This window comes from Chlorocebus sabaeus, chromosome 3, assembly GCF_047675955.1.
Source record: "Chlorocebus sabaeus isolate Y175 chromosome 3, mChlSab1.0.hap1, whole genome shotgun sequence".
NCBI lineage: Eukaryota > Metazoa > Chordata > Mammalia > Primates > Cercopithecidae > Chlorocebus > Chlorocebus sabaeus.
In genome coordinates, this window is record NC_132906.1 from 12,429,869 (window position 1) to 12,457,552 (window position 27,684).

The window sequence follows — 27,684 nt, forward strand, 5'->3', positions numbered from 1 at the left end:
GACCCCATCTTTCACCATATAGCAATATCAAATAAAAATGTATAAAAGACTCAAGTATAAGCCTGATGCTATGAAACTCCTGAAAGAAAACTTTGGGGAAATGCTTCAGGACATTGGTCTGGGCAAAACATTTTTGTATGAGACATGAAAAGCACAGGCAACAACAGCAAACATAGGCAAATGGGATTACATCCAGCCCAAAAGCTTTTGCACAGCAAAGGGAAAGGATCAAAGTGAAGAGACAACCTACAGATTGAGAGAAAATATTTGCAAACTATCCACCAACAAGGGATAAGTAACCAGAATATATAAGGAGCCCAAACAACTTAGTAGCACATACATAAAAAATCTGATTTAAAAAGGGCACAGCTGGGCACTGTGGTTCACGCCTGTAATCCCAGTACTTTGGGAGACCGAGGCAGGCAGATCACCTGAGATCAGGAGTTTGTGTTTAATGAAGGGGCAGCTGTGCAAAAGCACCACTGTTTCACTTTTCTCCAGACTGATCAAATGAAGTGTCTGTCACATCACACATATGGAGTTCTCTACCAACAGCAAAGGCTATTTAGTCAAGCTTAGAAAAAAATATTGTGTTGGATTTTCGCTTATGATACATTTTGGATTTTTCATTGAAACTCTGATTTGAAAGATATACAGAACAATATGGCTTGAGGGAGGAAGTACGAATATTATCCCCAACTACTCATATGTTCATACCATGAGGTATCCTGAGAGTTGGAGGCATCACACTGCACCTTGGGTATCCTTTAGGAGAAATCCTTTGGTAGAGACTCTAGTCTCTATGGATTGGCAGAAATTCCAGTCTGGTGTCTGACAGCTCCTCCTGTGCATATTTTGAATTTACTGGGCACATGTCAGAGGGGAAGACATGTGAGGGGAAGACATCTCCTGCTCGCCAAAGAACTGAGGTTCCATCACAATGAATTTCATTTGTTTGAGGATGACAAGTAAAATTTTCTTTATTTTAAGTTGACTTGGCAATTATAATTCATGCTGTGCCCTGTCACAATTATCACAATTATCAAAGTGAGGAACTCCTCACAAAGTAAACCAAGGTCTTTCAGTCCATAAAATCAGTATCTCAATTCAGCTTATTTGGAGTTTATTTATTTTGCTTTTGAGAACAAAATATCTAGTGTGTAGACAGATAAAAATTAAATGCAGTAGCTATGTATAATACCTGTATTTTTCTGCATATCTTATGCTATGTATTAGTTACATAACTCCAATACTCAAGTCTAAGAGTCAGAGTGTTGGAAGGGACTTGGTCCATACTTCTTAATCTTCTGAGCCAGCAAGGCCACACTCTTTCCCCATCATTGCCTTGTCAGCAGTTATTCTATATGAAAGTTCATCAGATGAAGAAACTTAAACAGTTTCTAATGAAGGAGAGCAGGCTCCATATCCTGTCCCTCTTTCCAAGAGGTGAGTGTGCTATGCAGGGTCCAGGGATGAGATGTAGCCTGCTCTGTACCAGGTGCCTGCCACTCACAGAAATAACTGCTTGCTGTTTGACTGTATGTATAACTGGATGCTATGAGGGGGAGAATATTTAAGAGGACCTGGAACCATGTCTCTTCTGGAACTTAAGAGTGTATGGGCTTCTGAGAGCAGAGGAGGTACCGAGAAAACCCCATTGCAAGGATAGCTGTGAAAGAAAATAACCAGGGAATTTGCTAGGCCAATGTCCTGAGGACCTTAAGTTAGCAGTCTGTGGGAAACAACAAAGCCCGGTAAATATTAATTAAGTTGAACACCAGAAACAGAGATAAAGAATTATATATTTGCTTCAATAAGCAAGCACTTGCAAGATTTCTTAGTTTTCTGCCTGTATAGTAGCATCCTAATCTTTAACCATCAATTGTCCCTAGTCTCCCTTTCCAGGTACCAGATTTTCTTTCTTATAATGCGTTAAATCAAGTTTAACCTAGAGCTGCTGCTTTACATATTTTGAGTTCAACCTAACCTTTTCTCTGTACATTGTGAATTATAACAAGTGGAGATGTTAACAGACTGTAGCCTACACTTGTGCCAATCACTGAGTTTTGGCCAATCAAATGTAGCCAGTTGTTCAAACCATGTTCAAATAAGGCAAACACCAAGCTGTAACCAATCCAGCTGTTTCTGTATCTCACTTTCATTTTCTGTAAGTCACTTTTTCTGTCCATAAATCTTCTTCCACCACATGACTGCGCTGGAGTCTCTGAGTCTACTCTGGCTTGGAGGCTGCGTATTTCATGACTTGTTCTTTGCTCAAACTCTTTTTATTAACTGTCTGAAGTGTTTCTTTTATCAAATGCAACTTACGTTTTCAAATTGCATTAGATTACAAATATTTTTTTCAAATATCTTTTATACTGTGTTCTAAATGCAGTCAGCCCTTTGTATCCAAGGGATTCCACCTCTATGGATTCAACCAACCACAGATTGAAAATGTTCAAAAAAATAGTTCCACAAAGTTACAAAAAGCAAAAACTGAACTGGATACATCCACAAGAATGAAGTGATGTATAGGCATTATATTAGGTATTATACATAACCTAGAGATGATTTAAAGTATATGGAAGGATGCACATGGGTTAAATGAAAATACTAGGCCATTTAATGGAAGGGACTTGAGTATTTTGTATCTGTAGGGGATCCTGAAACCAGCTCCCCACGGACATTGAGGGACAACTTTAATGCACAAGATGACCCAGGATATACCTCTTATTTCTACTTTATTATAACAGTTAAGAAATCATGGCTTGGTGGCCTCTGATCTCTTTCACAAGTTAAAACGTGATCCTTTAGGGACCTACGTGAAAGGTGAAGGTGATGTGGTTTCCTTCCCTAATTATAGGAATAGTCTAGACTACTATAGCCCCCAGACAACTACTGAGATGTCTAAATAATGCATTTATCTAAGAAAACATCTCAGCTCATAAACTATAAGCATTAAAAATATAAATTATAATTGATATCAATATAGAAAAGATGTCACCATTTGGATTCACATAAAAATTAGAAGTCCATGGAAAACGTGTGCTCTAGTTAAATATCTGGTATCAAACATGCCAACCTATCTATTTAAAGATCTCAGACAAAAGTATGAGGCCCATGCACCATTGTATTGATGCTGTATGTATGCAAAATATGAAAGTATTTATTCCATTATAAAATATGTAACAATATTATTAAAGTCTCCATAAGGCTAGGGATCCTGGTGGACTAGACAGAGAACACAAATTACATGGCTAAAAAGCTGGCTTCACTTGGGTGTACAAAAACACCTGGTTTCCTAAAAATCCACTGCACATTTCTGATAACAATCAAACTATATTATGGTGACATATATTAAGGTTTTGTTGGTACATGTTTTAAAGCAAATAGGTATTCAGGCAGAGAATGTTCCAGGGAGTATAAGCAGCAAATCTATAAATCATCTCATAATAATGTTAAGTTTTATAAAGAAACCAATTATTTCTTCCTTTGTTCAGCTGAGGAAACTGGATTCAACAAGTATCTAGATTCATGGGACCATCTCGCTAAGTGTTGCCTTTATCTTACCACCAGTATCCTGTGACCCTATCTTCAGGCATTTAATTCCCAAAACATATTGTGTACACTGGTGAACATGAACAAAAATTTTACAGGTATTTTTATAATATATTCAAAAATAGCACATAAAACTGTGATTTAAATTAGCTGAAGAAATAGTTAAAAAGAAAGCTTGAAGCTGGTCCTTTAAAAATGAAGAAGAGTGTAAATGATACAGGAGTGTGACAAAAATCATGAACCTTGCCTAAAATAATGACAGAAGTTTGGAAAGCAATGGAAGAGAGGTGTACAGGGGCGCTGAGTGTGGGGAGATGCGGATGTGTCTTCATTGTATGCTGCAGAAATCTATAATTAGTGTGAAACATATTAAAAAGCAAGTACATCTTCAGTAGTAAATGTTATTCTTCCTAAACTGCCATCAAGTTTGTTATATTGATGTGGAATATAAAAATTGACAAACTTTTTAACACATGAGAGAACACAGTAAGTGAAAGTATGGATCGTCTCACGGGGAGGATTTTGACATCAATTAGACCATTTCTAGTATTTATCAGATTATAGGTACTTTCAAATTAGATTGACTGAAAAAAGTTTTTCCCACTGTATTTAGAAATATGAGAAAATAGGCCAGGCATAAGCCTGTAATCCTAATACTTTGGGAGGCCCAGGTGGGAGGATTACTTGAGCCCAGGAGTTCGAGACCAGTCTGAGGTACATACTGGGACCCTGTCTCTACAAAAAAGTAAATAAAATTAGCCAGGTGTGGTGGTAGGCTCCTGTAGTCCCAGCTACTTGGGAGGCTGAGGAGGGAGAATCACTACAGTCTGGGATGTTGATGCTGCAGTGAGCGATGATCATGCCACTGCACTCTAGTCTGGGTGACAGAACAAGATCATATCTTGGGGAAAAAAAAGAAATATGGGAAAATAAATGAAAAATAGACAAAATATAATTGAAATGTGTTCCCCAACTTGCTTGAATTGTTTACTTACTAGGGATACAGACTTAAATAGCATAATTTGTTGTTATACTCTCAACCTAAAATCTGTTTCACAGTGATGATATATATACCTACCTTTTTTTTTTTTTTTTTTTTTTGTAAGACAGAGTCTCACTCTTTTGCCCAGCTGGAGTGCAGTGGTGCGACCTTGACTCACTGCAACCTCTGCCTCCCGGGTTCAAGTGATTCTCCTGCCCCAGCCTCCTGAGGAGCTGGGATTACAGGCACGCACCATTATACCTGGCTAATTTTTGTGTTTTTAGTAGAGACAGGGTTTCACTATGTTGTTCAGACGGGTCTCAAACTCCTGACCTCGTGATCTGCCTGCCTCAGCCTCCCAAAGTGCTGGGATTACAGGCCTGAGCCACCGTGCCCAGCCATACTTACATATTTTATATATTTTCATATGTGCCTATAATATGTAAAAATTAACCTCAAAGATCCTGATATAATTTGTCTGAAATATAATTGTCTAAAATATAATTTGGACAAATTATTTTTCCATGTAAATGACTTCATCAGTTTTCAGATATCCTGCCCACATTGGCCAAATTCTGCATTTTGTGGAGAAAGGGAAAGGAAGAAATAGATATAGAGATGACCAAATGCTATGGTTTGGATATGGTTGTTTTCACCAAAACTCGTGTTGAAACTTGATCTCTGATGTGGCGATGTTGGGAGGTGGAGCCTACTGGGAGGTGTTTAGGTTGTATGGTCAGATCCCCCATGAATGACTTGCTGCTGTTCTTGCAGTAGTGAATGAGTGAGTTTTCACTCTTGTGAGACTGGATTAGTTCTTAGGGGAATCAATGAGTTTCCTTGAGAGAGAGCTGCTGTAAAGCCAGGACACTACTCAGGTATCCCATTCTTTGCTCCTGTGTGCTTCCCCTTTGGTCTCTGCCATGTTGTGGCACCACACAAAAGGCCTTAAGATAAACCAGGGCTATGCCATTGAACTCAGCCTGCAGAACCGTGAGCTAAATAAACCTCTTTTTCTTTATAAATTACCCAGTCTGAGGTATTTTTGTTATAGCAACCCAAAACAGACTAATGTACAAGAAATTTGCAATGCCCCTCTCCCTTTATGTCAGATACTTACCTAATGTTCAGGAATTATATGTAATGTATACAAGCTGTAGTAAAAACAAAAAACATCTGTATGGGACTCATCTCTGTAACTGCAAAGGCCTTGAGATGACGCATCTTTTTCAGTATATTTTGATTTTACTACAACAACTAGCCCAGAGGGAGCTTTGTAGGGAGCAAGATTACTCAGTAACTCTTGGTTGAATGAATTAATGAACTAGTGAGTGGATTAACAAAATTAGGCCAGTTAAGGAAACACACTGTTTCTACACCAATTAGCTATTTTGGGTTTAAATATTTTTTAAATTACTGTTGGTTCTGCTCTTTTTTTTTTTTTCTTTTTGAAACAAGGTCTTGCTCTGTCACCCAGGCTGGAGGGCAGTCGCTCTATCAATCATAGCTCACTGCAGCCTTGAACTCCTGGGCTCAAGCAGTCCTTCTGCCTTGGCCTCCTGAGTAGCTGGGACTACAAGAATGTGCCACCATGCCCAGCTATTTTTTAGGTTTTTTTTTTTTTAAATAGAAACAAGGTCTTGCTACATTGCCCAGGCTGGTCTCACACTTCTGGGCTCAAGCAATCTTCCTGTCTCAGCCTCCCAAAGTGTTGGGATTACAGGCATGATCCACCATGCCCAGCTTGATGCTTCTCTCTTGAAGGTTGATAACTAATAAATTAATCTGCCTTTGATTGGCTACTTTTCTCAGTAAGAAAAACAAAAACCACATGTCAGTCATCCCCATGCCCATCTCAGTAATTTATTCCCCAAATATTCTTCTTCTCATTTACAAAATTTGAGAGGAAACTTAGTTTTTTCACCAAAGATAGGTAGGATAAAAAATAATATAGTGTGAGAGATTTTAATTAGACATATTACAACATTTAATTAGACATTTTAAAACCATATAATAAGGTATGTTTGTAGTAACAAACCTCAATACAATGTGATAAAATTTTGTAAAATTCTCTTCTCTGGAAGTCATTATAAAAGCATTCTTAGTGATTTTAATGACTTAATGCTTTAGTTTCTGGTTGAAAGCCACCAGCTGTCTGATGGCAGCCAAATGCACTGATCTTTAAAAAACTTCCTTCAAGTTTTATGATTCAATAAACACAAGACCTAACATTTATTTAGGATTTCACATTTCACAAAAGCCCTTTTAAAAACATTTTTATCATTTAATCATTACCACAATCCTAATTAGTATGCCTAATTATTTCCATGTCTTTACTGCAGAAACTTCTTGATTCAGTGATTTTCATAAGGTACTACAGATTTGTGCAGCACAGATCTTGGATTCAAACTAAATTTAGTCAAATCCAACTACATCATGTTTTATCATGTTGCTGATGATAATCATGGCAACCACCTCTACTCTACAGAGAAATAAGTTCACTTTAAGACAACCTTTCACTTTTTAAAAGGTTTTCCCTCAGCTATAAATAACAGTGTAAAATTCCATTCTTTCACATTGTTGCACTTAAAAAATAAGTCTTATCTGGTATTCAAAAGGGAAGGGATCTACCTTTTCTTGTATGTAAATTTTATCTGAATGAAAAGATTAACAGAGTTATTAATAACCAATAATGCTATGAAGCAAAAGCTAGTATATAATAGGAGTTATTACTAACAAAATGAACTCTGGAATAAGAGAGCCCAGAAATAGACCCACACAGATATAGTCAAGTGATCTTTGACAGTAGTGAAGGCAATTCAATGGAGGAAGGACAGTCTTTTCAACAAGTGATGCTGGACATCTGCATGCAAAATAATGAATCTAGACACAGACCTTACATCTTTCACAAAAATTAATCTAAAAAGGATTGTAGCCCTCAATGAAAAATGCAAAACCATAAAACTCCTAGAAAATAACATAGGAGAAAATCTGGGTAACCTTGGGTTTGATGATGACTTTTTAGATAAAAAGCCAAAGCAAAATCCATGAAGAAAAATTGGTAGTTGAACTTCATTAAAAATTCAAAACTTCCATTTTGTGAAAAATGCTGTTAAGGTAATGAAAAGACAAGCCAAAAAAATCTTTGAAAAACCTATAAAGATCTCTACAAGGAGAACTACAAAACACTGCTAAAATAAATCACAGATGACACAAACAAATGGAAATACATCCCATGCTCAAGAATTGGAAGAATCAATGTCATAAAAACGACCATACTTCCCAAAGCACTCTAAGATTCAGTACTATTCCTATTAAAATACCAACATCATTTTTCTTTTTTTCTTTTTTTTTTTTTTTTTGAGACAGAGTCTGGCTCTGTCGCCCAGGCTGGAGTGCAGTGGCCGGATCTCAGCTCACTGCAAGCTCCGCCTCCCAGGTTCACGCCATTCTCCTGCCTCAGCCTCCCGAGTAGCTGGGACTACAGGCACCCGCCACCTCGCCCGGCTAGTTTTTTGTATTTTTTTTTTTTAGTAGAGACGGGGTTTCACTGTGTTAGCCAGGATGGTCTCGATCTCCTGACCTCGTGATCCACCCATCTCGACCTCCCAAAGTGCTGGGATTACAGGCTTGAGCCACCACGCCCGGCCCCCAACATCATTTTTCACAGAAGAAGATAATCCTGAAATTCATATGGAATAGAAAAAGAGCTTCAATAGCTTGAGCAATCCTAAGCAAAAATAACAAATCTGGAGGTATCACATTACCAGACTTCAAATTATACTACAAGGCTACAGTAACTAAAATGGCATGGTATTGATATAAAAGTAGATACATAGATCAATGGAATAGAATATAGAATCCAGAAATAAAGTCAAATATACCCAACTGATCTTTGACAAAGTATATGAACACATAAATTAGGGAAGGGACACCCTATTCAATAAATGGTGCTGAGAAAACTGGATAGCCACATGTTGAAGAATGAAACTGGATCCTCTCGCTCACCATATTACAAAAGTCAACTCAAGATGGATTAAAGACTTAAATTGAAGACGTGAAACCGTAAAAATTCTGTAAGAAAACCTAGAAAAAACTCTTTTGGACATTGGCCTAGGTGAAGAATTTATTATTAAGACCCCAAAATCAAATCAATGAAAGCAAAAGTAAGGAAATAGGACCTAATTAAACTAAAAAGCTTCTGCACAGCAAAAGAAATAATCATCAGAGTAAACAGACAACCCAGAATGAGAGAAAATATTTGCAAACTATGCACCTGACAAAGGACTAATATCCAGAATCTACAAGGAACTCTCACAAATCAGCAAGGAAAAACAAATAATCTCATCAAAAAGGTGGGCAAATGACATGACTAAACAATTCTTGAAAGAAGATATATACATAGCCAACAAAAATATGAAAAACTGCTCAGCATCACCAATCATCAGGGAAATGCAAATTAAAACCACAATGAGATACTACCTTACTCCAGCCAGAATGGTCATTATTAAAAAGCGCCCCCGCCCCCGCCAAAATAGATGTTGGTGTGGATGTGGTGAAGAGGGAATGCTTATAAACTGCTGGTGGGAATGTAAATGAGTACAACCTCTCCGGAAAATAGTATGGAGATTTCTCAAAGAACTAAAAGTAGTTCTACCATTCAACCCAACAGTCCCACTACTGAGTATCTACTCAAAGGAAAATAAATCATTATGTCAAAAAGACAGCTGCATGCATATGTTTATTGCAGTACAGTTCAGAGTTGCAAAGATGTGAAACCAACCTAAGTGCCCATCAGTCAATAAGTGGATAAAGAAAGTGTGGTATATATACACATGGAATACTACTCAGCCACTAAAAAGAACAAAATAATATCTTCTGTAGCAACTTGGATGAAGCTGGAGGCCATTATTCTAAGTGAAGTGACTCAGGAATGCAAAAGTAAATACTGTATGTTCTCACGTATAAGTGGGAGCTACGCTATAGATACACAAAACCATGCAGGGTGGCATAATGGACATTGGACACTCAGAAGGAGGGTGATGGATAAAAAACTATGTATCGAGTACGATGTACACAACTAGGGTGACAGGTGCACTAAAATCTCAGATTTCACCACTATATAATTCGCCTATGTAACCAAAATCCACTTGTACTCAAAAAACTATTGAAATGTCATATATATAATGTGTATGTTATATATAAACATGATAAAGGACTGGTATACAAAATATACCAAAAAAAAAAAAAAACCCTTAAAGCTCAGCAATAAGAAAACAACTCAATTTAAAATGGGAAAAAATCTGAACACACACCTCATTGAAGAAGACATGCAGATGGCCAGTAAATACATGAGAAATTGCCAACACCATATATCTTTAGAAAACTGCAAGTTAAAGCAGTGAAATACCACTACACATCTATTAGTATGACTAAAATCACAAACACTGACAACACCAAATGTGACAAGGATGTAGAGTAACAAGTGATCTCAGTCATTGCTGATAGAAATGCAAAAGGGTATAGCTGCTTGGGAATACAGTTTAGAATACATAACTAAACATACTCTTAATATAAGATCCTGCAGTTTCACTCCTTGGCATTAACCCAAATGAACTGAAAACTTATATTTACACAAAAACTGCATGTGAGTATTTATAGCAGATTTATTCAGAATTATCAAAACTTGGAAGCAACTGAGATGTCCTTTAGTTGGTGAATTAATAAACTATGGTACATTCACACAATGGAATATTATTCAATGATTATCAATCCACAAAAAATCATGGAGGAACCTTAAATACATACTGCTGAGTGAAAAAAAAAAGGCGATCTGGAAAGGCTACACACCGTATGATTCCAATTATATAACATTCTGAAAAAGGCAAAATTATGGAGATAATAAAAAGATCAGTGGTTGCTGTGGGCTTAGTGGGGAGGGAAGAAGGGATGAATAAGTAAATGGAGAGAGCATTTTTTAGGAAGGTGAAACTATTCTGTACAATACCACAATGGTGGATACAAAATATATTTGTCAAAACCTGCAGAACGCAGAACACACAACGCAGAGCGTGAATCTTAATATGAACTATGGACTTATAGTTAATAAATTATGTATCAATATTGGCTCATCAATTTTAATAAATGTACCACACTAATAAAATATGTTAATAATAGAGGAAATGAACAGTATTGTGGAGGGCAGCAAAAAGAGAAGGGTATGTAGGAACTCTGTATTTTCCAGTTACTTTTTCTGTAAACTTGAAACTGTTCTAAAAAATAAAATCTACTCAAAAATCTACATGATTCAAGGCCAGGTTAGCAAAATTTTATCTCTATTTATAAGCAAGATAGACTCAGTATAGTGTGATTATTCAGAATTAGAAAACATACATACATGTATACTTGTTTATCTCTCCCAGGAAAATACAAAGAAGTATCAAAACTATAAGAATTAAATGACTACTTCTTAAGAAACCCAACCCATAAAGATTTAGAATATTTTACAAAATTATAGTTTCAGTTGTCTTGAAGACATTATATTTATGTTCTTCTGTTTAATTCAGTATTTGCTAATCCAGTTTAGGAGAATTTGATTTATTAAATGTCCTAATGAGAATATGACCACAATGAGAAAATTTTCTGGACAATTAATTTTAAAATTAACCTTTTTCTCATGCTTATTTTATCATAATTTAGGTTTTGAGAACAGAGGATGATTGTCAGAACATTTCAGTAGTCAGTATTTATCAATCCTTTATCAGAACTCTGGTCCTAAAATATAACAGTTATAGAAGAAAATCCGTGTAGACAATCACCCAAGACTTTTCCCACCATACTTATGTAGTAGTACTGTAAAATTCTAAATAAAAATGTTTAAAGAATTTCAAATCAATGTATTTTTTGTTAGGGTGGAATGAGTTCCCAATGGGCCCAAGATAAACTCTATAATTTGTCTTGGTAGTTAATTATTATAATAGACTAACCATATTACATTCTATATAAAAATAAGACTTGGGCCAGGCGCGGTGGCTCATGCCTGTAATCCCAGCACTTTGGGAGGCCAAGGCGGGCAGGTCACAAGGTCAGGAGATCGCGACCATCCTGGCTAACATGGTGAAACCTCGTCTCTACTAAAAATACACAAAATTAGCCAGGCATGGTGGCGGGTGCCTGTAGTCCCAGCTACTCGGGAGGCTGAGGCAGGAGAATGGCATGAACCCGGGAGGTGCAGCTTACAGTGAGCCGAGATCGTGCCACTGCATTCTAGCCTGGGCGACAGAGCGAGACTCTGTCTCAAAAAATTAATAATAATAAAATAAAAAATAAATAAATAAGACTTGACCAGCAACATTCATTTGAATTTATTAGTCCTCAATGGGATTTTATTTCTGTTGCATTGTAAAACTGATGTTTCAATTTATGTACTTTTCATCCTATTTACATAGACTGTACATACTTAATGTTAAGCTATGAATATTATAAATATTATAAATACCAGGTAACTTATTTATGTTCCAGAACAACTCGGGAAGAATTACTATTTTTTGTGTCAAAGTACTCCAAGGCAAAGGTGATAACAAATATCGAAAATAAATGATTTGATCACGAGCTATGTTTCATTACAACAGTGCTTGACATGTGTATATTAACAGGTATTTGTAGAATGAAAGACTGGGTTAATATATACTCCCAAACTTAACAAAACAATGAAGGTTACTAAGATTTATTGAACATCTACTATGCACTAGGCACTCTGCGCCTTATCATGAAACAGCACAGCAAACTATCATTATACAAACAAAGATGAAAAAGGCTAAGTAATTTGCCCAAGTTTACAAAGCTGTTAAGTGGCAGAGTTGGAATGCAAACTGGGAATGTTTCTGATCCCTGTTCTTTCTTTTATTCATTCTGCATTGCCTAATAGAGAAAAGTACTAAGATCTGAAAATTTGAAATCTTAACATCCTCAAATATGGGTAAAAAACCCTTTCTTCTCCAAGTTTTGGGATATACTCTGTGTCAACAGAAGAAGGTAAAATTAAGAGCATGCTAACAGTCCTTAAAATACTGCAGTGAGTATATCTACAAATACCCGTTAATATGTACATGCCAAGCACAGTTGTAATCAAACATAGCTCTTCATCAAATCATTTATTTTTGATATTTGTTATCACCTTTGCCTTGGAGTACCTTGACACAAAAAAATAGTAATTCCTCCCGAGTTGTTCTGGAACATAAATCGTATTTTGACTTTTCTTTGGTACAACACAGCAGATAGGGTATAATGTCCAGAGGATCCCAAGATGGGCTATCAACCTAACTTCTTTCACAACATTTTCAACTAAGCTATGGGAAATATTTTTACTTTCAAAGAGAGTTTTGTTAACATGCATCTATTTCTCATTGACATAAAACAGAGGTGAGATTTTGACAAAAAGTGGAATCACATTTGTCATATGACTTGCCCAATTTCAGCTTTCACCAATTCACCAAATTTCTCCCGAAAGTCAAGACAGTAGGGATGAGCATGAGCACTTTTCTCCACCTCATCTTCTCCAATCCACTGTCCCAATCCCAAAGGTTCTCTGTGAACTGCGTGTTTAGAAGGCTGTTCAAAACTAATTTTATCGACCTAATGACACTAGGAAAATGGTTGCAGTTGCTGTGAGTTTTCTTTTGCTACGTAGAACTGATATGAGCTGTAGAAGTCAGTGGACTTACTTTACAGACACTGTCAATGTTAGTCACCTTTACTAATTCACAAACTCAGTGATAGTCACAGATTTATCATAATCCAAAGAGGGAACATAGAAACAAACACTATTAATGGTTTGAACCTTTGAACTCTGATTAACTCATCTGCCTGAGACTTGAAATTTTATGCCAAGCAAGGATGATTATCCTACCGAAGTAAGTCTGACTGACATACTCATTTAGGACCAAAATATGCCTATCATTTCCCACTTTTCAGCCCCTGGGGACTTCAGCGTTTTCCCAGTCTTTGCAAAACTCCATCTTAGACCTTTGTTTTGGTGGCTCTAGTATTTTAGTCTACACTTTCCGTGCATTTTGACTAACAGGTTTTTCTCTGTCCTTGTAGCCTGGTCTCAGTCAGTTGCTGGCAGTCTTAAGTTACTACCTTGGTTATAACCTTCCTTATTTCCATTCTTGATATTTAGGGTAAGGCACAGTTAGTCCCAGAAGCCACAAAACATCAGCCAATGCATGAATTTTCCTATTCAGGAACCATTGCAGTGAATTGTAGAAACTCATATCTCCAAACCACTTGCCACTGTATCCAAACAGAAAGAATCTATCTGTAGTCCATGACCAATACTAATCATCATAACAATTTTTTATTTTTATTTTTTGAGATGGAGTCTCGTTCTGTCACCCAGGCTGGAGTGCAGTGGTGCCATCTCAGCTCACTGCAACCTCCACCTCCTGGGTTCAAGCAATTCTCCTGCCTCAGCCTCCCAAGTAGCTAAGACTACAGATGCGTGCCACCACACCCAGCTAACTTTTTGTTTTAGTAGAGATGGAGTTTCACTGTGTTAGTCAGGATGGTCTCGATCTCTTGAACTCGTGATCCGCTTGGCTTAGCCTCCAAAAATGTTGGGATTACAGGCATGAGCCACCCTGCCTGGCCCATCATAATGAATGTTAATACAATGGAACTTTTACCACAGTGGTGGGTAAGATGCCAAGGGATATGAGGAATAGGGACAGCCTCTGAAGGTACATGTGAACTGTGCCCAGTCTGCTAATTTGATCCAATTCCTATTGCTCAAATTCAGCATTTAAAATCAAATAAAAACATCATCGACATTTGTAACCAACAGGGAAATGCAAATCAAACCACAATGAGATATCACTTTACCCCCAAATCCCATGTGGAAATGAAATCCTCAGTGTTGGAGGTGGGGCCTGATGGGAGGTGATTGGATCACCGGAGGGGATTCTCATGAATGGTTTAGTACTGTCCCCTTGGTGCTGTCTTCATGATAGAGAGTGAATCATCATGAGATTCAGCTATTTTAAAGTGTGTGGCATCCTCTCTCTTTCTTGCTCCTGCTCTGGCTATGGCACCTTCTTTGCCTTCCACCATGATTGTAAGTTTCCTGAGGCCTCCCCAGAAGCCAAGCAGACACCAGCATCATGCTTCCTGTACAGCCTGCAGAACCATGAGCCGATTAAACCTCTTTTCTTCATAGTTTATAAATTATCCAATCTCAGGTATTTCTTTATAGCAATGTAAGAATGAACTAATACAGAGGGCTACTATCAAAAAGGAAAAGAAGACAAAATAACAAGTGTTGGCAAAGATATGGAGAAATTGAACCCTTGTGCACTGCTTGTGGGAATGTAAAATGGTACAATCACTATGGAAAATAGTATGGCAGTTCCTCAAAAAATTACAGATAGAATTACGATTTGATCTAGCAATTCCACTTCTGGGCATATACCCTAAAAAACTGAAGGCAAGGACACAAACAGGTATCTGTACATCCATGCTTATAACATCATTATTCATAATAACTGAAAGATGGAAATAACTCAAATGTCTATTGACAAATAAATGAAAAAGAAAAGTATTTTAGGCCAGGCATGGTGGCTCATGTCTGTAATTTCAGCACTTTGGGAGGCCAAGCCAGGTAGATTGCTTGAGCTCAGGAGTTCAAGACTAGCCTGGGCAACATGGTGAAACTCAGACTCTACAAAAAATACAAAAATCAGCCAGGTGTGGTGGTACATGCCTGTAGTCCCAGCTACTCGGCACGCTGAGGTGGGAGGATCACTTGAACCAAGGAAGCAGAGGTTACTGTGAGTTGAGATTGTGCCACTGTCAGATTCTGTCTCAAAAAAAAAAAAAAAAAAAAAAGGTTGTATACATATATACATACAATGGAATATTATTTAGCCTTCAAAAGGAGAGAAATTCAAATTCTGACACATGCTACATCATGGATGAACTTTGAAGATATTATGCTAGTACATAGCCAGATATAAAGGGAAAATACTGTATGATTTCACTCATGTGAAGTACCTAAAGTAGGCAACTTTATATACAGAGAGAGGAGCATGGCAGTTTCCAGGAACAGGGGGCAGAGGGAATGGAAAGTTACTGTTTGATGGGTATGAAGTTTTAGTATGGGCAGATGAGAAATTCTGGAAACCGGTGATGGTAATGGATGCACAACATTGTGAATGTATTTAATGCCACTTAAGAATGACTAAAAAGGTAAAATTTATGATATATATGTTTTACTGCAAGAAGAATATTATAAAATTTTAAAAATAAAAATACAACTGGAAATGACCCAAGAGATTCACGTATCAACGCTCCTTGATTTTTGCATATGCAGAAGCTGAGGCCACAAGAGATTAAACTTCTGAGTTAAGAAAACACATCTAGTTAGTATGGCAGAGCCAGAACAAGAACCCCATGATCTTGAGACTCCAAACCCGGGATATTTCCATTATCCCAGGGTTATCTCCCTTTCCTGCTAAGTTGCTTATTTCACTTAGCCACTTTGATTTCTAGCCTTCTCACAAAGCTCTGGTGTGTCCCCAGGCATGACTCTACGTAACTACAGCCTCTTTTTGGTGATGGCTGACATTCTTGATGCATGGCCGTTTCTAGAAGAAGGGGAGGATCGCTAATCTTCCAACAGAAATACTAGTGGATTTCCAATTCTCAATACTGCATTAGTTATGGCTGGATACTATTCTGAGACAGGCTAGCATAGTTTGACATCTGGTAAGGTGTCTTAACCAGCATGCCAACTAGGTGAAAGAGCCAGGTGTTAAATAAGCACAAGGACCAGTGATCTGATCTTTTCCTGTCTTGTTAATTTGTTGTTAAACTAGATGACCAAAGTCTTGCAACATATTTTGATGAGGGGTGATCACAGCAAGCTTGTGACCCTGATAGGCGAATCCTAGCACCTGCATTCATCCCTGTAAAACTCCCCTGCCCCATCCTAGCTTGGGTGAACCTGTTCTGACATTGGTTCTCATCGGAGACTCCTGCCAATCATACAAAATACTGGTATGTGACAGCAGTCATATTCATGAGTACCTCGATTCAATTTTCTCTTAGTTGACCGAGTGTGATGGCTCACGCCTGTAATCCCAGCACTTTGGGAGGTCAAGGCGGGTGGATCACCTGAGGTCAGGAGTTAGGGATCAGCCTGACCAACATGTTGAAACCCTGTCTTACTACTAAAAATACCAAAACTAGCTGGGTGTGGAGGCAGGCATCTGTAATCCCAGCTACTCAGGAGGCTGAGGCAGGAGAATGGCTTGAACCCGGGAGGCGGAGGTTGCAGTGAGCCAAGATTGCGCTATTGCATTCCAACCAGGGCAACAGAGTGAGACTTTGTCTCAAAAAAAAAAAAAAATCCTCTTAGTTTCAGGCACTTCCCTTGTAGTTAAAATCTTGCAACACTAGAGTCTTCATCTGACTATGGCCCATCAGTAGCAGAATTATATAAAGCCCCACATCTAGGAGCCAGACATCAAGGAGCTTTCTTTATCTCTACTCCTAAGATCAGTCCTGCAAGTTTAGTCTCATTTTGAAGATTGAGAAACAGAGAGTCAGATTTAATAAGTTTTATCAAATTCCTTATAAACAATCAATAAGCCCTTAAGTTCTAACCTCTCACACATTCTAATCATGGCTGGCCCATAAGCGTTCCTTCAGCATTCCTAACTCCAGATGGTCATTCACACCTTTTCCTTGTCCAGACCAGTGCTTCTCAAGCTTTAATGTGCATGGGAATCACCTGAATATCTTGATAATATGCAGACTTTGATTCATTAGGTCTGAGATGGAGCATAAGATTCTGCATTTCTAACATTTTTCCAGCCAATGCGTCTGAATCCAGATAATAAATTGAGAAGCAAAGCTCTAGAATTGTGCTTCCCAACAAGGTAGTCTTCAGCCACAAATTGTGATTACGCCCTTGAAATGTACTAGTCTGAACTGAGATGTGCTTTCAGTGTAAAAGACACACCAGATTTTGAAGACATAGTCTAAAAAGAAGTGTATAAAGATCTCACAATTTTTATATTGATCACATATTGAAATAATATTTTGAATATATTGGGTTAAATAAAAAGTGTAATTAAAATCATCATCTCCTTTTTTACCTTTTTAAATTGAAAATTAGAAAATTTAAATTGACATATATGTTTCATATTATATTTCTATTGGACAGTCTGCTCTAGAGAATTCTCCTAAATCTTCTCTACCCAATTATCATTTAGCACATACTGCTTTGTGTTGATAAAAGTCACATATGCACATCTTGCTGGCTATGCAGTGAGTTCTTGAAATTCCAGGCTTGTATCTCATTCCTCATTGTGTAAGACTATATCGTACTCCTTCTTGGATCTATAGCCCCCAAAAAAGTACCCACCTTTTTTTTTTTTTATTGTGCTTAACTTTTATTTTCTTTCTTTTTTTATATTATACTTTAAGTTCTAAGGTACATGTCCACAACCTGCAGGTTTGTTACATATGTATACGTGTGCCATGTTGGTGTGCTGCACCCATTAACTTATCATTTACATCAGGTATATCTCCTAATGCTATCCCTCCCCCCTCCTCCCACCCCACAACAGGCCCTGGTGTGTGATGTTCCCCTTCCTGTGTCCAAGTGTTCTCATTGTTTAATTCCCACCTATGAGTGAGAACATGCAGTGTTTGTTTTTTTGTGCTTGCGATAGTTTGCTGAGAATGATGGTTTCCAGCTTCATCCATGTCCCTACAAAGGATGTGAACTCATCCTTTTTTATGACTGCATAGTATTCCATGGCATATATGTGCCACATTTTCTTAATCCAGTGTGTTATTGATGGACATCTGGGTTGGTTCCAAGTCTTTGCTATTGTGAATGGTACCTCAATAAACATACATGTGCATGTGTCTTCATAGCAGCATGATTTATAATCCTTTGGGTATATATCCAGTAAAGGGATGGCTGGGTCAAATGGTATTTCTAGTTCTAGATCCTTGAGGAGTCGCCACGCTGTCTTCCACAATGGTTGAACTAGTTTACAGTCCCACCGTCAGTGTAAAAATGTTCCTGTTTCTCCACATCCTCTCCAGCACTTGTTGTTTCCTGACTTTTTAATGATCACCATTCTAACTGGTGTGAGATGGTATCTCATTTTGGTTTTGATTTGCATTTCTCTGATGGCCAGTGATGATGAGTATTTTTTCATGTGTATGTTGGCTGCATAAATGTCTTCTTTTGAGAAGTGTCTGTTCATATCCTTTGCCCAATTTTTGATGGGGTTGTTTGTTTTTGTCTTGTAAATTTGTTTGAGTTCTTTGTAGATTCTGGATATTAGCCCTTTATCAGATGAGTAGATTGCAAAAATTTGAACCCTTTTGAAATTGTGCAGTGCTTAACACAATGCATTTCTAATAGAAGGTCCTAGATTGAGGCATGGGTCAGTTCCAGCCAATTTCAGTGCTTTACTCACAGTGTTTATGGATTGCCTGATCTGCTGTCCTCTCTGCTAAGGAAATTGTCTATAACTGTAATATAAACCTAATCAAAACATAATTAGAAGGCAAACTACTGTAAAAAAGCCATCATCTAATGCATTCCTAAAAGAGATTTGGGGATTATCTGCACCACTAGGTTCCTCCTTCAGGATAATTAAAAGTTGATTGAAAGAGAACTGCTTAAAAATAGAGAAGGTGACTGTTTCTTTTTCAGTACCATTGTCATGATTGAAATGCAGAACTTGAGAAGGCACTTGGCTAGAAGTAAGGGGCATATGGCAAATGTTATGTCAAATAGGATTTAAGAAATATTTACTCATCTTCAATTTGAGGTTCAAGGGTCACTTCCTCCTAGAGTTAAATGTACTTCCTGGTACATTTTCATTCATTCGTTATTCACTCATTCATTCACTCACTCACTTGCTTTCTATTTATTCACCCCCTCACTCACAGGCTCATTCTTTCAACAAGCAATTTTCTGGGCACTACCATAAACCAAGTGCTGGTGATTTCAGCACTCATAAGCTAGTCTAGTGTAAGAGACAGACACATATAATTTCTTAAGTAAAAGGAAGTTTCCAGACCATCCTCTTTGCTTACCAGTCTCCAAACTAAATCTGGTAGTTTGCTCTACTTTTCTGACCAATCATTTATACGTTAGTATCATCATATAAAGAATTTAAAAGGTTTTTTTCTTTTAACATATTTAACCTTGAAGACACTGAGAATTTGAACTTCTTTACCTTATTTATCATGTAAAAAAAGGATGAAATGCTAGTTTGGAAACTCATTTTCAATAAAAATATGTGTATTTGCATGTGTTATATGCATGTATCAGCGTATCTTGATGGGATCATGTATCCTCTGCCACAATATAAGTTCTTGTCTTTTTCAGCATTGTACTCCCTAGATTATGCATGAGAAAGTATTATAAACTGAAATGGAATCTATGACCACATAAGCTAGGCATGACAGAAGGAAGAGACATTTTATTTCTAAGTCTCATTTCATCACTACATCACAACAAATTTAACATTCCTTATTTTCTGAGAAAAATAATCTATTTGATATCTCAGTGTAATCATATCCTTGGAGAAAAGGGATTCTGCTCATTTTTCTGGAGCCACACAAGGCTGTACATTTGGGGCGCTCCCTGCAGCTAGGCTTTACAAACGACAGTCATTGGTCTAGTGGTGACATTGGAACAGGACAAAATTAATTTATTGCCTTGAGAAATATGGAAGGAAAAGAAAAGAAACATAAAAATCTATTATTTGGACAGCTTTAAGCTTTGACCTACTCAACAAAGCTAATGCAATAGTGATGTTCACTCATTAATTAAAATTCTTCTAGTATGAATTTTATATTAATTATGTATTTTATATTCATATTATGCATTACCTATTAGAAGCTTGTATGCCCACAGCACTAATGCTAGTAATTAAAGATCTGTTGGCAGTCTGCTTTTTAGCAACATGGTTTTGAATCATAGGAAGCTGAAATCTGGCATACAATTTGTCATTCATGCCGAAGTAGGTTTTTTCCTCCAAAACTCAATTAGAATTAGTTCATGTCATTTTAGTTTAAAAGCACAAAGGCAAATGGTTTGTTGCTTTACATTGGCTTTGGGACCAGTGGATAGATTTTAAAATTCTGCCTTAAAATATACATTTTTGGTTTTCCATGAATATGAATCAAATCCCCTTTGGTATTCAAAGAATAAAAATTATTCTTTGGTTTGTATCAGTTTTCAAGCTACTATATTGTATCATATGTTTATTTGTTTTAGCCATTAAAAAAATAGGCCCAATGGGTTATTACAGACCTGAGATCTGGAGGGTCTGGAGTCCTAAGATGATCAGACGGAGACACTGTATTGCTTAGGAGGTCAGCAGTGGGAGAGAATTCTAGGGCCTCATGCCCTTGCCAGGGGTCAGCTGTTTACAGGAGAACGAGAGACTCCAGAGATCAGAGATATAGTTGTGATCCTGACCTAAGATATAGTCTTACACAATGAGGAATGAGATACAAGCCTGGAAAGTCCTCTTTTGAGGGCTTTTAAAAAATCCTTTTATAAGGAGTGTAACAAAGAGATTAAATACTTACTTAAGATCATAGGGCTTATTAAGAACTAACTCCTGATTCCTTCCCAGTCCAATTTTCTGACACCAGCATACACTGAGAATTTGAGTAGCTTAATGAGTTGAAATAGTTTTAAATTGATGTGAAAGTTTTCAATGTAATTTAGCAAATGCTTACTGAGTACCTTCTACAGAGTGAGGGTGATGTAGGCCTAAAGCCCAAGCTCCCTCAAATAGTTCTGGAAAACAGGCTGGACTAGATTACAAAGAAGGCAGGAGAGCTAGGTTGGGGACATCAGAGCCCAACATATCATAGGGAGAGGCTGAAGACCACTGGGATGCAGGAATGAAGGTGGGCACCTAGGAGAGGGGTGGGAAGAGCTCCAGAGATGCTCAATGGGTGCAATAGGTGAATATGCCAGAGCTGAGGATCTGATACATGTGTGTCTATGAGCCAAGGCTGACAATTATGCCAATTCAACCAGATTATGGAGTAGAAGATGTGGAAGATGTTTACTTTTTTTTATTATATTTATTTATTTATTTATTTATTTATTTATTTATTTATTTGATACAGAGTCTTGCTCTGTCACCCAGGCTGGAGTGCAGTGGCAGGATCTCTGCTCACTGCAACCTCTGCCTCCCGGGTTCAAGTGATTCTCCTGCCTCAGCCTCCAGAGTAGCTGGGATTACAGGCGCCTGCCACCACACCCAGCTAATTTTTTATTTTTAGTAGAGATGGGGTTTCACCATGTTGTCCAGGCTGGTCTCAAACTCCTGACCTCAGGTGATCCAACCGCCTTAGCCTCCCGAAGTGCTGGGATTACAGGCGTGGGCCACCGCACCCGGCCAGATGTTTACTTTTAAACTGTCAGAACTTAATATGAGCTTTTTCACTCATAACCTCGAGACACTCTTCTCTGGAATAATGGAGACCCACAGGACATATATGCGCAGATTCAGCCCCATGCCAGTCTTGCCTTAGTTAAGGAAAAATTAAGAGGCCTTGCTCAATCCTAAGAAAACACATTCTTTGACCAGGGTATTAAATACCAGTAACAGTTTCTCCATGTTCCTGAGATCAATCCCTCCAAAATTGCTGCATTCCTACACATGTCCCAATATCTACATTGGATTTCTGTGTCAGGATTCACCTGACAGGACATCTCTTCTCTCTAGAGATGGGATCAGTCCCCATCTCTCTTACCCAGGGCTGACATAGTCCCCTGGTGGCAGTTGCCTAAGCTCTTCCAATAGCACCTACTACTGTTTTTTTTTTTTTGAGACAGAGTCTTGCTCTGTCGCCCAGGCTGGAGTGCAGTGGCACAGTCTCAACTCACTGCAAGCTCTGCCTCCCGGGTTCATGCCATTCTCCTGCCTCAGCCTCCCGAGTAGCTGGGACTACAGGCGCCTGCTACCATGCCCAGCTAATTTTTTGTATTTTTAGTAGAGACAGGGTTTCACCATGTTAGCCAGGATGGTCTCTATCTCCTGACCTTGTGATCCTCCTGCCTCGGCCTCCCAAAGTGCTGGGATTACAGGTGTGCCAATGAATAGCATTATTTTATTGCCTTGAGAAATATAGAAGGAAAAGAAAATCCCCATGGTGTTATTTCATCTAGTCATGAAGACACCCACTACGCCTGAGACTTGCTGAAAGATTATAGGCTTTGGATTCAGCCAGACCTGCCAACTAAATGCCACCAGAGGTCTTGTTCAGAGGACCAGCTCTGCCAAGGCTCTTTCTACCATAATGAATCATCTCATTTCTGGTTGCATCACAGGATCTCGCAAAAGCTTTAGGAGGATGATCTACTAAAACTGTCAACTTCGACGTTTGTTAGACCTTACTAAAATATTTGGGTTACTTTTAAAAATTATTTATTTTCTAAAAATTGTGGTAAAATATACATTAAAAAATTTATCATTGTAATGATTTTAAAGTGTGCAGTTCAGTGGCATTAAGTACATTAATGTTGTTGTGCAATCATCACCATCATCCATATCCAGAACTTTTTACCTTCTCACACCAAAACCCTACCCATTAAACACTAATTCCCCATTCCTGCCTCTCCCCAACACGGGCAACCACCAATCTACTTTCTGTCTATAAATTTGCCTACTCTAAGTACCTTATATGAACAGAATTATGCAGCACTTGTCCTCTGTGACTGGTTCACTGAGCAGAATATCTTTAAGTTTCATCCATGTTATGGCATATGTCTGAACTTCCTCCCTTTTTAAGGCTGAATAATATTCCACTGTATGTGTGTACTGCATTTCTTTATGCATGTCTCTGTCTATGGACGCTTGGATTGCTTCTACCTTTTGGCTACTGTGAATAATGCTGCTGTGAACATAGGTGCACAAATATCTGTTTGTATCCCTGCTTTTGTTTCTTTGGGATATATATCAAGAAGTGGAATTGCTGGATCATATGGCAATTCTAGTTTTAATTTTCTGAGAAACTTCCAAACTGTTTTAGGATTACCTTTTAGACCTGACATTGAACAAAAACATTTTACCATTCCCACTTCTTCACATAGATGTCCTTCAGAGGTAACAGTAAAATGATTTTGGATGCATGCATGCTATTGGGGTTATGAGAGAAGGTTATTTCATTGTATTTAAAAGAGAGCTTATGTGTGTTGAAGTTTGGGCAAATAAAAGTAGGGTAGAGACTATCAGAAAGTAAAAACAAGACAAAACAAAACCAAAAACTCTATCTACTAAGACCTAACTGTGTGGATCATCTAGAGAACATGTCAGCTAGAGCAATCCACATTGTCTCACTGGCGTAATACGATGTTTTTTAGATAAGGACAGTAGGAGTTGAAAATTAAATGGATCACTAGGCTTAAACGCTTTTTTAAAAGAGAAAATTTAAGTTATAATGAGAACAGAGTTTATAAGATTATAAAATTTGTTAATATAGAAAAAGATACCCTTATTTAAATTATACCTAAGTCTTTCTAAAAATAAAGTGAAAATCTTCAATCTAAGATACATGGGTTGTGCACATATAGATGAAATCTACTTTTACAAAATGACTTACTGTGTACCTAAAGAATGGATTCACTCGGGAACTAAATACCAAGTTATGGTTATTGCAGAATAATAAATCAGCATTTGGAAAAGTCGTGTGTCAGCATGGCATGGTGTTTAGCAATTATGAAATGGCTAGGTTTTAACTCTTGTGACTTAATCACGCATTAAAATACTCTCCTAAAAAGTGTTGCAAGATAGCTCCATTAAAACACACACACAAAGAACCACAACTTCTAACTGGATTTCTGCTAATTGTCCTGAAGCTTACCATCAGAAGAGCCCATTCTTTATTTCTGTGTTGTTTACTGTTTAAATTGTATTGGATCTTGGGGATTTGTAGCCTCAGTTTGAAATCAGATGCTCTTCCAGATATGAACCAACTAACTAAAGTCCAGGAGATATCAGTGAATCATTAGCCAATATGTGATGTCATAGTTTGTTCTCAGCTGTGATTTATTAAGCTGGTGGCTATTGTCATTAAGGATTGCTTGTGTATGGTAATAGTATAGATTCAGCATAGATAATTGAAAAGTTGAATTTGCTTCATTTTGTTTCAAAGGCTAATTGTTGGTGTTTTCATCATTTTTATGATGGGCAAAATGCCCCAAGTGAAAGGGTTAAATCATCAAATTATATTTTTATCCTTATAAAAAGTGCTAAATTCTAACACACTGCATTATGTCATGGTTTAAGTCTCGTACCTACAATATATATGGTATAGTTGAAATGTCATCAATACACACACACACTCACACACGCTTTATATATATTTAGTGATTCATAATGATTATACATATTTATGGGGTACATGTGATATTTTGATAGATGCATACAATGCTTAATGATCAAATCAGGCCTTTTACGACATTTATCACCTCAAACATTTATCATTTCTTTGTGTTGGGAACATTTCAAATCTTCTGCCAAATTTGAAACATATAATAAATTATTGTTAACTACAGTTACTCTACTGTGCTATCAAATACTAGAATTATTCCTTCTATCAATATGTTTTATCCATTAACCAACCTCTCTTCATTCCCTGACCCTTCCCTTTCTCTGATGACCATAATTCTGCCGTCTACCTCCATGAGACCAGCTTTTTAAGCTCCCACATATGAGTGAGAACATGCAATATTTGTCTTTCTATGCCTGGCATATTTCACCTAACATAATGACCTACAGTTCCAACCATGTTCCTGCAATGATAAGTTTTCATTCTTTTTTTGTGGCTGAATAGTATGCCATTGTGTATAGATATCTCATTTCTTTATCTGTTCATCCATTGATGAACACTTTGGTTGGTTCTACATCTTGGCTATTGTGAATAGTGCTGCAGTAACTATAGGGGTTCAGGTATCTGTTGATACACTGATTTCCTTTCCTTTCAATAAATACCCAGTGGTGGGATTGCTGCATAGTACTGCTGTTCTATTTTTAGTTTTTTGAGAAGACTCCATGATTTTTTCCATAATGGCTGTACTATTATAATTTACATTCCCAACAGTGTATGAGTATCTTTTTCTCTGCATCCTTGTCAGCATTTGTTATTTCCTGTCTTTTTGACAATAGCCATTCTAACTGGGGCAAGATGCTATCTTGTGGTTTTGATTAGCATTTTCCTGATGATTAGTGACACTGAACATTTTTTTCATATACTTGTTGGTCATTTGTATGTTTTCTTTTGAGAAATGTCTATTCAAATCCTTTGCCCATTTTAAATGGAACTGTTTGGGTTTCTCTTTTTTTTCTTTGCTGTTCAACATCTATATTATTACTAACCATTACTCTAATGTGTTTCTACATTCTTGGTTAAGAGAATTATCAAGACTTTTCTCACTTCATCATACAACCTTTATTCTACTTGTGTTGAGTAGAGCAGTGGGTGCTGGTGAAATATAGATAAATAAGATTGCAACGGGGCACGGTGGCTCATGCCTCTAATCCCAGCACTTTGGGAGGCCGAGGTAGGCAGATCACCTGAGGTTAGGAGTTCCAGACCAGCCTGACCAACACAGAGAAACCACATCTCTTCTAAAAAAAAAAAAAAAAAAAAAAGCCAGGCGTGGTGGTACATGCATGTAATATCAGCTACTCAGAAGGCTGAGGCAGGTGAATCACTTGAATCTGGGAGGCAGAGGTTGCAGTGAGCTAAGATCGCACCACTGCACTCTAGTCTGGGCAACAAGAGCAAAACTCCGTCTACTTTTATCTTCAAGACACTCAACATCTAATTAGGCAGAAGTTGGATAAATGTTGATGGCTCTTCTTTGATAGATTTGAACTATGATATATTGTACTCACAGAAAAATGAGTGCCTGAATGATGCTATTTGTTCTACAAATTTTCTTCAAGAGCTTATTAATCATGTCATATTTGCCACCTGACCCCAGCCTTTAGGACATTCCTGAGACAGCCATCAAGGTGTTCATGGTCTCTTCTACCCTAATGTCAATGTTTTTTTTGCTAAGCCAGTAATCTCACTGTTTCTTGACTTCTACTCCTGGAGATTTGGTATCCTATAGCCTACTCATATGGCTCCCTTTGAACTTAGTACTCCCTCGTGTTGCACAGTAAGAGATGAGTCTGGTTTGATGGTTGTGAATGTTCTCCAGGAACATTCAATTTGAGGATAAAAAGAAGTATCAAATTCTGAATCAAACTGTTCTCAACTGTCTCTGAAGGGAAGATCTCATGGTTGTGCTCTTACGCTGTAACTCAAATGAATGATTTTAGCCTTATTTGGGTACTAAATGACTCTTTCTAAATTAATCTATCCCATTAACACTATATTTTATTATAATTATTTGTTTATGCATCTCTCATTCCTATTTAGACCAAGATTTGCAAGTGTAGAAACAGTGTTGGTGTAATACAATATGGCAGAAAAAGTTTTAGCATTTTCATAATTTCCATCAGTAACTCTCCACTGCCATTTTAATATTAATAGTAACACAACTGATTTTTTTCAGTTTTATGCAAAATATGAGCAAAGACATCTTCATAAAACTTTGGTAGTTTTCAAATTAATCTATAACATATAATCTTCTTAAAACAAACTTCACTTGAAATGCAAACACAGCTTCATGACAAATCCCTTAGCTCCTCAATTACCATCCCTAAACTTCTAAACAGAAATTCTGGAGATGCCATGGGGCGGGAGCTGGGCATTTTTCATCTTTGGATCACTAACTTGTAAATTCATGCCAAGAAGGCAGTAGGCTCTCCTTAAATGTTTCCTAAAAAATTTATGTTCAAGAGAAATCTGCATATCAAGAGCTTTCATTCCTTTATAACACTAAAGAAATATTCATGGTTTGTCATGATGAAAGAAACTTTTGGGAGTGATATCTACAAGGAGGGAATTTCAATTGTGAGAGCTTCAATTTAAAAAAAAAAAAATTCATCCAGCAGTTGGTTTCTCTTCCAAACTTCCTTGAGAAACAGCCTCAACCATATCATATTGTGCTGGGTTTTATTTTAGGCATCCTA

At 37.4% G+C, this 27,684-nt stretch overlaps 1 protein-coding gene across 2 annotated transcripts in view; it reads right to left on the reverse strand.

The window, feature by feature from the left end:
* The window catches only part of STARD13 (StAR related lipid transfer domain containing 13), a 550,191-nt gene that overhangs the window by 449,948 nt on the left and 72,559 nt on the right, over window positions 1–27,684 (reverse strand). The window lies entirely within an intron of this gene.